This window comes from Globicephala melas, chromosome 5, assembly GCF_963455315.2.
Source record: "Globicephala melas chromosome 5, mGloMel1.2, whole genome shotgun sequence".
NCBI lineage: Eukaryota > Metazoa > Chordata > Mammalia > Artiodactyla > Delphinidae > Globicephala > Globicephala melas.
This window is the reverse complement of record NC_083318.1, coordinates 112868379-112880931: the sequence shown is the minus strand read 5'-3', so window position 1 is coordinate 112880931 and position 12553 is coordinate 112868379. Positions and strand designations below refer to the sequence as shown.

The window sequence follows — 12553 nt, the reverse complement described above, 5'->3', positions numbered from 1 at the left end:
ATGCTTACTGCATGGTTAAGTTTTGTAGAATGAAATATATTAAAGCAAAATGCACATTCTATGCATCAGAGATTCAGTTGTTCATTTACTCTGCCAGGGTGGGGTTTTCCTTTTTATTTACATGTTTCTCCCTTGCATTGAAACAAAGTCAGGGCTAAAATGAGAATCAGTAGAAGAATCAACAATGTCGGACAACCAGTCTTAATCGCTTCTTGTTCACGCACTAGTGAGATATTTCCATCTTCCATTGTCTTGTTGGCTTCCAGTTTAAAAATCGGCGTCGTTAAGATATCATTTACTTAGAGTAAAATCCATTGATTTTAACTGTACAAATTGATGAGTTTTGACAAATATGTATAGTTGTGTAACTACCACCACAATCATAGAAGATTCCTCTCTCCCCCCAGAATTCCTTTGTGCCCCTTTGCAGTCAGTCTCCACTCCTTCCTTGACCCTGGCAGCTACTGAGCTGCTTTTCATCACTTTAGTTCTTTTTTTTGTAAGCATTTTATATGAATGGAATTATGCAGTACATTGTCTTTTGAGTCTGGCCTCTTTGTTTAGCTTCTGAGATTCATCTTGTTGGGTGTAGCCCTAGCTCATTTCTTTTTATCGCTAGGTAGTATATAATTCTATGGATATACTGCACTTTGCTTATTCATCCACCTGTTGGTCATATTTAGGTTGTTTCCATTTTAAACTTCAGGAAAGATAATCCCTCCCCATTTTGGTCCCCTGACTAAAAGCTCGAAGGTCTCTTGTTTAGAGTTCCTAAGGAAAAGCAGGGTCCTGGCGCTCTGCAGCCATTCCAGCAGACTTTGGAGAAACTAAATATTGAACTTTGCAAAACAGGCTCTTTCTGGAGGGTGGATTTCTCTTTGTTTAGAGTCTAGTGAAGTATGGATAAATTGAATATTTAATTCACTCTCATACGTTGTATATCCCAGTCCTACTTTGGATGACTTAGTGGGATGAAGCATTGCACTCACGTTTTCTGTCAAAACAAGGTCTTTGTTATAAAGCCAGGACTGCCACCTGTGAAATGAGAGCGCTGGCTAACAGATGAATACGAGCTGTTGTATGATTTGGGTATTTGCCCATCGATAATAAAAACCCAAGCCACAGAAAGCTTTTCTCCCATTCTCTCTAACAGTGGCAATTCAGGCTATGACAGAATTTCATTCATTTCAACCTGCACTGAGGTTGAGCTGACAAATTTCCTCTTTTTCCTAGTGCTTCAGAAATTTCCAAAATTGGGATGCTGTGATTTTCATATCTCTTACTTCATCATTCATGTTTCTCCTTTTCCTGAGCTTCTAGGGAGCCTTCATTGTATCACTTGCATGCTTATTATTTTGGTAAATAAAATTCTTTCCCAAAAGGATATAATTTATACATACTTGCTTCTACCTGACCAGATAAAAAAATCTCTCTAGAATGCTTTCGGATTGGTCTGTGTAGTTGTATGGAGTGTTCTGTACATTGAATGGAATATGTATAGTAGAATCTGCATGTATTGAACGCATTTTTATTATAAATATGTTAATTGTTGGATTTTCTTTACAGAAGAATGAGTCTACAGATTTTTAAGTTAGATTTTCCCCATTTAAAATAAAAGACAAAAAAGCATATGTTTTTCTTTTCAAATCTTTTGTTCCTAAAAGTCTTCCATTACTAAAGCCTTTTGCTTTTAATGGCGTAATAGACAAAAAATAGAGTTAAAAGACTCAACTGTCAGTTCATGTTATTGAACATGATGAGGAACCGTGTGGAATCTCTGAGCCTTTTATCCTAAATTTAAAAGTGCTCTCAGGGACTATTGCTCTTAATGATTTTCCCCACATCACCTATCATGGCTGTTGATTTTTTTTTTTTTTTTTTTTACATGGTACAGATGTTGTTGCATAACTTTTTTTTTTTTTTTAACATCTTTATTGGAGTATAAATGCTTTACAATGCTGTGTTAGTTTCTGCTGTATAACAAAGTGAATAAGCTGTAAGTATATATATATCTCCATATCCCCTCCCTCTTGCATCTCCCTCCCACCCTCCCTATCCCACCCCTCCAGGTGGTCACAAAGCACCGAGCTGATCTGCCTGTGCTATGTGGCTGCCTCCCACTAGCTATCTATTTTACATTTGGTAGTGTATATATGTCCATGCCACTCTCTCACTTTGTCACAGCTTACCCTTCCCCCTCCCCATGTCCCCAAGTCCATTTTCTACATCTGCATCCCCATTCCTGTCCTGCCCCTAGGCCCTTCACAACCATCCTTTACTTTTTGTTTTTTAGATTCCATATACATGTGTTAGCATATGGTATTTGTTTTTCTCTTTCTGACTTACTTCTGTGTATGACAGACTCTAGGTCCATCCACCTCACCTACAAATAACTCAATTTCGTTTCTTTTTATGGCTGAGTAATATTCCATTGTCTATATGTGCCACATCTTCTTTATCCATTCATCTGTTGATGGACACTTAGGTTGCTTCCATGTCCTGGCTATTGTAAATAGAGCTGCAATGAACATTTTGGTACATGACTCTTTTTGAATTACGGTTTTCTCAGGGTATATGCCTAGTAGTGGGATTGTTGGGTTGTATGGTAGCTCTATTTTTAGTTTTTTAAGGAACTTCCATACTGTTCTCCATAGTGGCTGTATCAATTTACATTCTCACTAACAGTGCAGGAGGGTTGCCTTTTCTTCACACCCTCTCCAGCATTTATTGTTTGTAGGTTTTTTGATGGTGGCCATTCTTACCAGTGTGAGGTGATACCTCATTGTAGTTTGATTTACTTTCTCTAATGATTAGCGATGTTGAGGATCCTTTCATGTGTTTGTTGGCAATCTGTATATCTTCTTTAGAGAAATGTCTATTTAGGTCTTCTGCCCATTTTTGAATTGGGTTGTTTGTTTTTTTGATATTGAGCTGCATGAGCTGCTTGTATATTTTGGAGATTAATCCTTTGTCAGTTTCTTCATTTGCAAATAATTTCTCCCATTCTAAGGATTGTCTTTTTGTCTTGTTTATGGTTTCCTTTGCTGTGCAAAAGCTTTTAAGTTTCATTAGGTCCTATTTGTTTATTTTTGTTTTTATTTGCATTTCTATGGGGGTGGGTCAGAAAGAATCTTGCTGTGATTTATGTCATAGAGTGTTCTTCCTATGTTTTCGTCTAGGAGTTTTATAGAGTCTTGGCCTTACATTTACGTCTTTAATCCATTTTGAGCTTATTTTTGTATATGGTGTTAGGAAGTGTTCTAATTACATTCTTTTACATGTAGCTGTCCCGATATCCGAGCACCACTTATTGAAGAGGCTGTCTTCTCTCCACTGTATATTCTTGCCTCTTTTATCAAAGATAATGTTACCATATGTGCATGGGTTTATCTCTGGGCTTTCTGTCCTGTTCCATTGATCCATATTTCTGTTTTTGTGCCAGTACCATACTGTCTTGTTTATTGTAGCTTTGTAGTATAGTCTGAAGTCAGGGAGCCTGATTCCTTCAGCTCTGTTTTTCTTTCTCAAGATTGCTTTGGCTGTTCGGGGTCTTTTGTGTTTTGATACAGATTGTGAACTTTTTTGTTCTAGTTCTGTGAAAACTGCCATTGGTAATTTGATAAGGATTGCATTGAATCTGTAGATTGCTTTGGGTAATATAGTCATTTCCTCAATGTTGATTCTTCCAATCCAAAAACATGGTATATCTCTCCATCTGTTTGTATCATCTTTAATTTCTTTCTTCAGAGTCTTACAGTTTTCTGCATACAAATCTTTTGTCTCCTTAGGTAGGTTTATTCCTAGGTATTTTATTCTTTTTGTCGCAATGGTAAATGGGAGTGTTTCGTTAATTTCTCTTTCAGATTTTTCATCATTAGTGTATAGGAATACAAGAGATTTCTGTGCATTAATTTTGTATCCTGCTACTTTACCAAATTCATTGATTAGCTCTAGTAGTTTTCTGGTAGTATCTTTAGGATTCTCTATGTATAGTATCATGTCATCTGCAAACAGTGACAGTTTTACTTCTTCTCCGATTTGAATTCCTTTTATTTCTTTTTCTTCTCTGACTGATGTGGCTAAAATTTCCAAAACTATGTTGAGTAATAATGGTGAGAGTGAGCAACCTTACCTTGTTCCTGATCTTAGAGGAAATGTTTTCAGTTTTTCACCATTGAGAAGGATGTTGGCTGTGTGTTTGTCATAGATGGCCTTTATTATGTTGAGGCAGGTTCCCTCTATGCCTACTTCCTGGAGAGTTTTTTTTTTATCATAAATGGGTGTTGAATTTTGTCAAAAGTTTTTTCTGCATCTATTGAGATTATCATATGGTTTTTATCCTTCAATTTGTTAATATGGTGTATCACATTGATTGATTTGCATATATTGAAAAATCCTTGCATTCCTGAGATAAACCCCACTTGATCCTGGTTTATGATCCTTTTAATGTGCTGTTGGATTCTGTTTGCTAGTATTTTGTTGAGGATTTTTGCATCTATGTTTATCAGTGATATTGGCCTGTAGTTTTCTTTCTTTGTGACATCTTTGTCTGGGGTTGGTATCAGGGTGATAGTGGCCTTGTAGAATGAGTTTGGGAGTGTTCCTCCCTCTGCTATATTTTGGAAGAGTTGGAGAAGGATAGGTGTTAGCTCTTCTCTAAATATTTGAAATAATTCACCTGTGAAGCCATCTGGTCCTGGGCTTTTGTTTGTAGGATGATTTTTAATCACAGTTTCAATTTCAGTGCTTGTGATTGGTCTGTTTACATTTTCTATTTCTTCCTGGTTCAGTCTCAGAAGGTTGTACTTATCTAAGAATTTGTCCATTTCTTCCAGGTTGTCCATTTTATTGGCATAGAGTTGCTTGTAGTAATCTCTCATGATCCTTTGTATTTCTGCAGTGTCCGTTGTTACTTCTCCTTTTTCACTTCTAATTCTGTTGGTTTGAGTCTTTTCCCTTTTTTTCTTGATGAGTCTGGCTAATGGGTTATCTGTTTTGTTTATCTTCTCAAACAACCAGCTTTTAGTTTTATTGATCTTTGCTATTGTTTCCTTCCTTTCTTTTTCATTTATTTCTGATCAGATCTTTATGATTTCCTTCCTCCTGCTAACTTTGGGTTTTTTTTTCTTCTTTCTCTAGTTGCTTTAGGTGTAAGGTTAGGTTATTTGAGATTTTTCTTGTTTCTTGAGGTTGGATTGTATTGCTATAAACTTCCATCTTAGAACTGCTTTTGCTGCATTCCATAAGTTTCGGATCATCATGTTTTTGTCATTTGTTTCTAGGTATTTTTTGATTTCCTCTTTGATTTCTTCAGTGTTCTCTTGGTTATTTAGTAGTGTATTGTTTAGCCTCCAGGTATATGTATTTTTTGCAGAGTTTTTCCTGTAATATCTAGTCTCATAGTGTTGTGGTCAGAAAAGATACTTGATACAATTTCAATTTTCTTAAATTTACCAAGGCTTGATTTGTGACCCAAGATATGATCTGTCCTGGAGAATGTTCCATGAGCATTTGAGAAGAAGGTGTATTCTGTTGTTTTTGGATGGAATGTCCTATAAATATCAATTAAGTCCATCTTGTTTAATGTGTCATTTAAAGCTTGTGTTTCCTTACTTATTTACATTTTGGATGATGTGTCCATTGGTGAAAGTGGGGTGTTAAAGTCCCCTACTATTGTTGTGTTACTGTCAGTTTCCCATTTTATGGCTATTAGCATTTGCCTTAGGTATTGAGGTGCTCCTGTGTTGGGTGCATAAATATTTACAATTGTTATATCTTCTTCTTAGTTTGATCATTTGATCAATTATGCAGTATCGTTCTTTGTCTCTTGTGACAGTCCTTATTTTAAAGTCTCTTTTGTCTGATATTCGAATTGCTACCTCAGCTTTCTTTTGATATGCATTTTCATTGAATATCTTTTTCCATTCCCTCACTTTCAGTCTGTATGTATCCCTAGGTCTGAAGTGGGTCTCTTGTAGACAGCTGATATATGGGTCTTGTTTTTGTATCCATTCAGCCAGTCTGTGTCTTTTGGTTGGATCATTTAATCCATTTACATTTAAGGTAATTATCAATATGTATGTTCCTATTACCATTTTCTTAATTGTTTTGGGTTTGTTTTGAATGTGTTTTCCTTCTCTTGTGTTCCCTGCCTAGAGAAGTTCCTTTGGCATTTGTTGTAAAGCTGGTTTGGTGTTGCTGAATTTTCTTAACTTTTGGTTGTCTCTAAAGGTTTTAATTTCTCCGTGAAGTCTGAATGGTATCCTTGCTGTGTAGAGTAATCTTGGTTGTTGGTTTTTCCCTTTCATCACTTTAAATATGTCCTGCCACTTCCTTTTGCAGAGATCTTGCAGAGATTCTGCTGAAAGATCAGCTGTTAACCTTATGGGGATTTCCTTACATGTTATTTGTTGCTTTTCCCTTGCTGCTTTTAATATTTTTTCTTTGTATTTAATTTTTGACAGTTTGATTAATATGTGTCTTGGTGTGTTTCTCCTTGGATTTATCCTGTGTGGGACTCTCTGTGTTTCCTGCCCTTGATTGACTATTTCCTTTCCCATATTAGGGAAGTTTTTGACTATAATTTCTTCAAATATTTTCTCAGACCCTTTCTTTTTCTCTTCTTCTTCTGCGACCCCTATCATTTGAATGTTGGTGCATTTAATGTTGTCCCAGAGGTCTCTGAGACTGACATCAATTCTTTTCATTCTTTTTTCTTTATTCTGCTCTGCAGTAGTTATTTCCACTATTTTATCTTCCAATCACTTATTCGTTCTTCTGCCTTAGTTATTCTGCTATTGATTCCTTCTAGAGAATTTTTAATTTCATTTATAGTGTTGTTCATCATTGCTTGTTTGCTCTTTATTTCTTCTCGGTCCTTGTTAAACGTTTCTTGTATTTTCTCTATTCTATTTCCAAGATTTTGGATATCTTTACTGTCATTACTCTGAATTCTTTTTTAGGTAGACTGTTTCCTCTTCATTTCTTTGGTATGGTGGGTTTTTACCTTGCTCCTTCATCTGCAGTGTGTTTTTCTGTCTTCTCATTTTTCTTATCTTACTGTGTTTGGGGTCTCCTTTTTGCAGGCTGCAGGTTCGTAGTTCCCGTTGTTTTTGATGTCTGCCCCCAGTGGGTAAGGCTGGTTCAGTGAGTTGTGTAGGCTTCCCTGTAGAGGGGGCTAGTACCTGTGTTCTGGTGGGTGGGGCTCAATCTTGTCTTTCTGGTGGGCAGGGTTGTCTTTCTGGTGGGCAGAGGTGGAGGTCCCATTCCTATTCTTTTAGGGTGTCTGTGAATTTATTATGCTTTTAGGCAGCCTCTATGCTAATGGGTGGTGGTGTGTTCCAGTCTTGCTAGTTGTTTTGCATGGGGTGTCCAGCACTGGAGTTTGCTGTCCGTTGGGTGGAGCCGGATCTTAGCATTGAGACAGAGATCTCTGGGAGAGCCTTCGCCAATTGATATTATGTGTGGCCAGGAGGTCTCTGGTGGTCCAGTGTCCTGAATTCTGCTCTCCCACCTCAGAGGCTCAGGCCTGACACCAGGCCGGAGCACCAAGACCCTGTCAGCCACACAGCTCAGAAGAAAAGGGAGAAAAAGAAAAAAAGAAAAGAATAATAAATAAATATTTTTTAAAAGTAAAATTATTAAAATAAAAAAATAAGAAAGTAATAATAATAATAAAAAAGAAGAGAGCAACCAAACCAGTAAACAAATCCACGAATGATAACACGTGCTAAAAACTATACTAAGAGAAACATAAAAATCAGAAACAAGTCAGTTGCAGACAGTTGCCCACAAAGTCCACCGCCTCAATTTTGGTATGTTTCATTGTCTATTCAGGTATTCCACAGAAGCAGGGTACATTAAGTTGATTGTGGAGATTTAATCCGCTGCTCCTGAGGCTGCTGGGAGAGATTTCCCTTTCTGTTCTTTGTTCACACAGCTCCCGGGGTTCAGGTTTGGTTTTTTTTTTTTTTTTTTTTTTTTTTTTTTTTTTTTTTTTTTTTTTTTTTTTTTTTTTTTTTTCATTCTTTTTTTTTTTTTTTTTTTTTTTTTTTTTTTTTTTATTTTTTTTTTTATTTTTTTTTTTTTAACATCTTTATTGGGGTATAATTGCTTTACAATGGTGTGTTAGTTTCTGCTTTATAACAAAGTGAATCAGTCATACATAAACCTATGTTCCCATATGTCTTCCCTGTTGCGTCTCCCTCCCTCCCACCCTCCCCACAGGTTTGGTTTTGGCTCCACCTGTGCATGTAGGTCGCCCTGAGACATCTGTTCCTGCCCAGACAGGATGGGGTTAAATCAGTGGCTGATTAGGGGGCTCTTGCTCACTCGGGCCGCGGGGAGGGAAGGGTATGGTAGCTATGGTTGGAATGCTGGCGAGCTTGTGGCGGCATAGGCGGGTGTGATTTTGCAGTAGCCTGAGGTGTACCGTGTGTTCTCCTGGGGAAGTTGTCCCTGGATCCTGGGACCCCGGCAGTGATGGGCTGCACAGGCTCCGGGTGCTGGGAGGTGTGGATAGAGACCTGCGCTTGCACACAGGAGTTTTGGTGGCTGCAGCAGCAGCATTAGTGTTTCATGCCCGTCTCTGGTGTCTGAGCTGATAGCTGTGGCTTGCGCCTATCTCTGAAGCTTGTTTAGGTGGTGCTCTGCCTTCTGTGGGCAAGCAGGGAAGGAATCCCCTCTCCTCGTGCACTGCGGAACAATGGTCTCTTGCCTCTTAGGCAGGTCCAGACTTTTCCCGCACTCCCTCCCGGCTAGCCGTGGCGCACTAGCCCCCTTCAGGCTATGTTCACGCAGCCAACCCCAGTCCTCTCCCTGGGGTCTGACGTCTGAAGCCCGAGCCTCAGCTCCCAGCCCCGCCTACCCAGGCGGGGGAGCAGACAAGCCTCTCGGGCTGGTGAGTGCCGGTCGGCACCGATCCTCTGTGCAGGAATCTCTCCGCTTTGCCCTCCGCACCCCTGTTGCTGTGCTCTCCTCCGCGGCTCCGAAGCTTCCCCCTCCGCCACCCGCAGTCTCCGCCCGCGAAGGGGCTTCCTAGCGTGTGGAGACCTTTCCTCCTTCACAGCTCCCTCCCAGAGGTGGAGGTCCCATCCCTATTCTTTTGTCTCTGTTTTTTCTCTTTTTTTTTGCCTTACCCAGGTACGTGGGGAGTTTCTTACCTTTTGGGAGGTCTGAGGTCTTCTGCCAGCGTTCAGTAGGTGTTCTGTAGTTGTTCCACATGTAGATGTATTTCTGGTGTATCTGTGGGACAGAAGGTGTTCTCTTTGTGTTCCTCCTCTGCCATCTTGAAGGTGCCCCTGCATCACTTCTTTTCATCAGTCAGGATAAAGCTAGTTTATGTTCCTGTAACAGGAAACCTGAAATTCTCTGTGGCTTAAGACAACAAGACGTATTTCTCACTCAGACATTGGTAGGAGGGCTTTGCCCATCACTGATATCTGGGCTTCCAGGTTCCTGGTTGCCTTGCCTGGAGGGCTTTGGACCAACAAGTGAGTGCTCTGGCCTTGAAGTGAGTCATTTGCTCACAGTTCAGTGGTCAGAAATGGCCACATGGCCCCACTCAAACCCAGTGGGTCTGCATAGCACAACCCTACCAGGAGCCTGGAAAGTACACAGCCAGGAATATTTGGTGGATAACATTAATGACCACTGTGTGTGTGTCACGTGCCTGTGTCCAAAGGCATTTAATGATATCTGATTGAAGAATTATTTCTAATCACTTTTTTCAGTGTTTTAAACATGACTATCATTGTCTGAAAACTACCATTTCGTATGTTTTGGTTAAAGCAGTTAGTGTACCTTTTACCTATCATGTTCTTTTATTTTTATTTATTTTTTTATAAATAAATAAATTATTTTTGCCTGAGTTGGGTCTTTGTTGTTGTGCATGGGCTTTCTCTGGTTGCTGCGAGCGGGGCAGCAACCAACCGCTCCAGATGACTACATCTTCCTCTGCTCAATCACTTGGACGTATCCGTGCTGCCCGACCCCAGTGCCAAATCGATCATCCTCAATCAGTTACCTCCCCTATGGAATACTCCAACCTAGGCTGCGAGCGGGGGCCACTCTTCATTGTGGTGCGTAGGCTTCTCACTGTGGTGGCTTCTCTTGTTGCGGAGCACGGGCTCTAGGTGTGCGGGCTTCAGTACTTGTGGCTCACGGGCTCTAGAGCGCAGGCTCAGTAGTTGTGGCGCATGGGCTTAGTTGCTCCGCGGCATGTGGGATCTTCCTGGACCAGGGCTTGAACCCGTGTCCCCTGCATTGGCAGGCGGATTCTTAACCACCGTGCCACCAGGAAAGCCCTACCATGTTCTTTTAAAAATAGCATGTGGCGTTTTTATCTACTTTGTTTGTGACATCAGTTAAATATTTGCAAAGCATCAGACAGATGTCTAAAATTTACTATAGTCTTCAGTACCCTAAGAAAAGGTAACACTTTTAGAGTATTCACATACTAATATAGATAGCATATATAATATATGACACATATATAATATCATCTGTATTGGCCAAATGGGACTGTTAGCATTTACTGTACTTTTGGCATCAAAGCAAACCCCGTTTCACTACAGTATCAGCGTCAGATAACAGATCATACTCTGCTTTTCCATAGAGTTGTTTGTTCATGAAGTTAAGGCACATTTGGGAGTCAAATCAACTGATCTTTCATCCATTTACCGAGTGTTTGTCAATGATGTGAACCAGCTCTTAATGGATCCAGGCAGTCTGACTACCACTGGGAAAGTATTGCTTATGATTTCCAAGCTGAAGGACTTCCTAAAGCAGCTGTTCTCAAACATTGCTGTGCAGTGGAATCACCTGGGATCTTCAAACCACACTGCTGCCTGGCTCTCACACCCAGTCAGTCTGATGTCATTGCTGTCAGGTGTGAAATAGGAAGTTGGCATTTTCAGTGCTCCTGAGGTGATGCTGATACATGGTAAAGTTCAGGCACCACTGTCCTAATGTTCTTGTGTGTTGGAGCAATGGAATACACAGTTGTTATCTTTGTAGAGTCCTGTTACATGGGGAACTTTCAACTTCTTTTTAAAAATAACCCAACCTAAACCCAGACAAACAAAAAAGAAAACTTCCCAAGAAAATAGCACAGTGTTCTTTTCCTTCCCTCAGTAACAGGTGACTTATCACAGTTAAACCCTAGCTCTCATCTGAAGCCAGTCGGCCAGTATTTATTGAGCATTCACGTGGTGTATTGATAAATAGCCTTGCTCTAGGCCATTGAGATACATATTAAAGGCTGGTTACATATAATGCTTGATCCATGAATGGTAGACAAAATATAGATATTTGTAATTTAAGTACAACAGGTACGAAAATAAAAGTGTTACAATTTTGCATGGATCAGGGGAATTTGAATGCATTTTGATGGATTGCTGAGTACTTGATCTTTTTTTTTTTTTTTTTTTTTTTTTGCGGTACGTGGGCCTCTCACTGTTGTGGCCTCTCCCGTTGCAGAGCACAGGCTCCGGACGCGCAGGCTCAGCAGCCATGGCTCACGGGCCCAGCCGCTCCGCGACATGTGGCATCTTCCCAGACCTGGGCACGAACCCGCGTCCTCTGCATTGGCAGGCGGACTCTCAACCACTGCGCCACCAGGGAAGCCCTGAGTACTTGATCTTAATTGAGGACTGTGTTTAGGAACAGCCTTCTTTGGCTTTAAAGTAGTAGAAAAGTATATTTTAGCATTTAGAGGGACGTCAGCAAAGATGTGGAAACAGAAGCAAGCCAGATGGAAAGGAAGCATGAAGAAACAGAGGTAAAGAAGTACTCAGGTATTTGCATTTAATTGGCAAGGACCTGGGGTAAGTACTAGAGCGTAGTGGATAGCAGAGTAGCAGGCTTATTAGAAAGGTAAATATAAAAACCAGTATTAGTAGCCATAGGTGGAATGACTCAGAATTCTGCCTAGGTTGGAGTATTCCATAGGGGAGGTAACTGTTTGAGGATGATCGATTTGGCACTGGCGTCGGGCAGCACGGATACGTCCAAGTGATTGAGCAGAGGAAGATGTAGTCATCTGGAGCAGTTGGTTGTACACAGAGAATCACAGTTCTGCAAGGAATTTCACCTTCAAGTTTTAGTTTGGGAAACAAAGGATATCAGGGAAACTCATGGGTCCCTGGCAGACCTGATGAAATATATTAGGATCACCAGGGTGCTTCTTGAAAATGCAGATTCCTGGGCTCAGTCATCTTTGCTGAATCAAAATCATTGGTGGCCGGGCTTCTGCGGTAGACAGTGAGAGGTCCAGTAAGAACAGACAGGTGGAGACGGGAGTTTTCTCATCGTGTACTTTTTAGGGGATAGAAGAAGCTTTCCTGAGAAAGTAGAGTTTATGAAGGCTCCAGGTCCTGGATCCATGTAACTTCTGGGATTACAAGAGAGAGCATAGTTGATGTAGGGTACAGCCTCCACCCTAAAAAGTGAGGTTAAGAGAAGTAATCACAAAATGTCTCGAAGTGGCCACGTTGCAGTGCATCAGAAGTCAAGGATGGTTCAAAGCTAGATGCTTGTAGGTTAATCCAAGGCA

At 40.3% G+C, this 12553-nt stretch overlaps 1 protein-coding gene across 3 annotated transcripts in view; it reads left to right on the top strand.

The window, feature by feature from the left end:
- Window positions 1-12553, top strand: part of ARHGAP10 (Rho GTPase activating protein 10) — a 327186-nt gene that overhangs the window by 168985 nt on the left and 145648 nt on the right. The gene's annotated exons all lie outside the window — the stretch shown is intronic.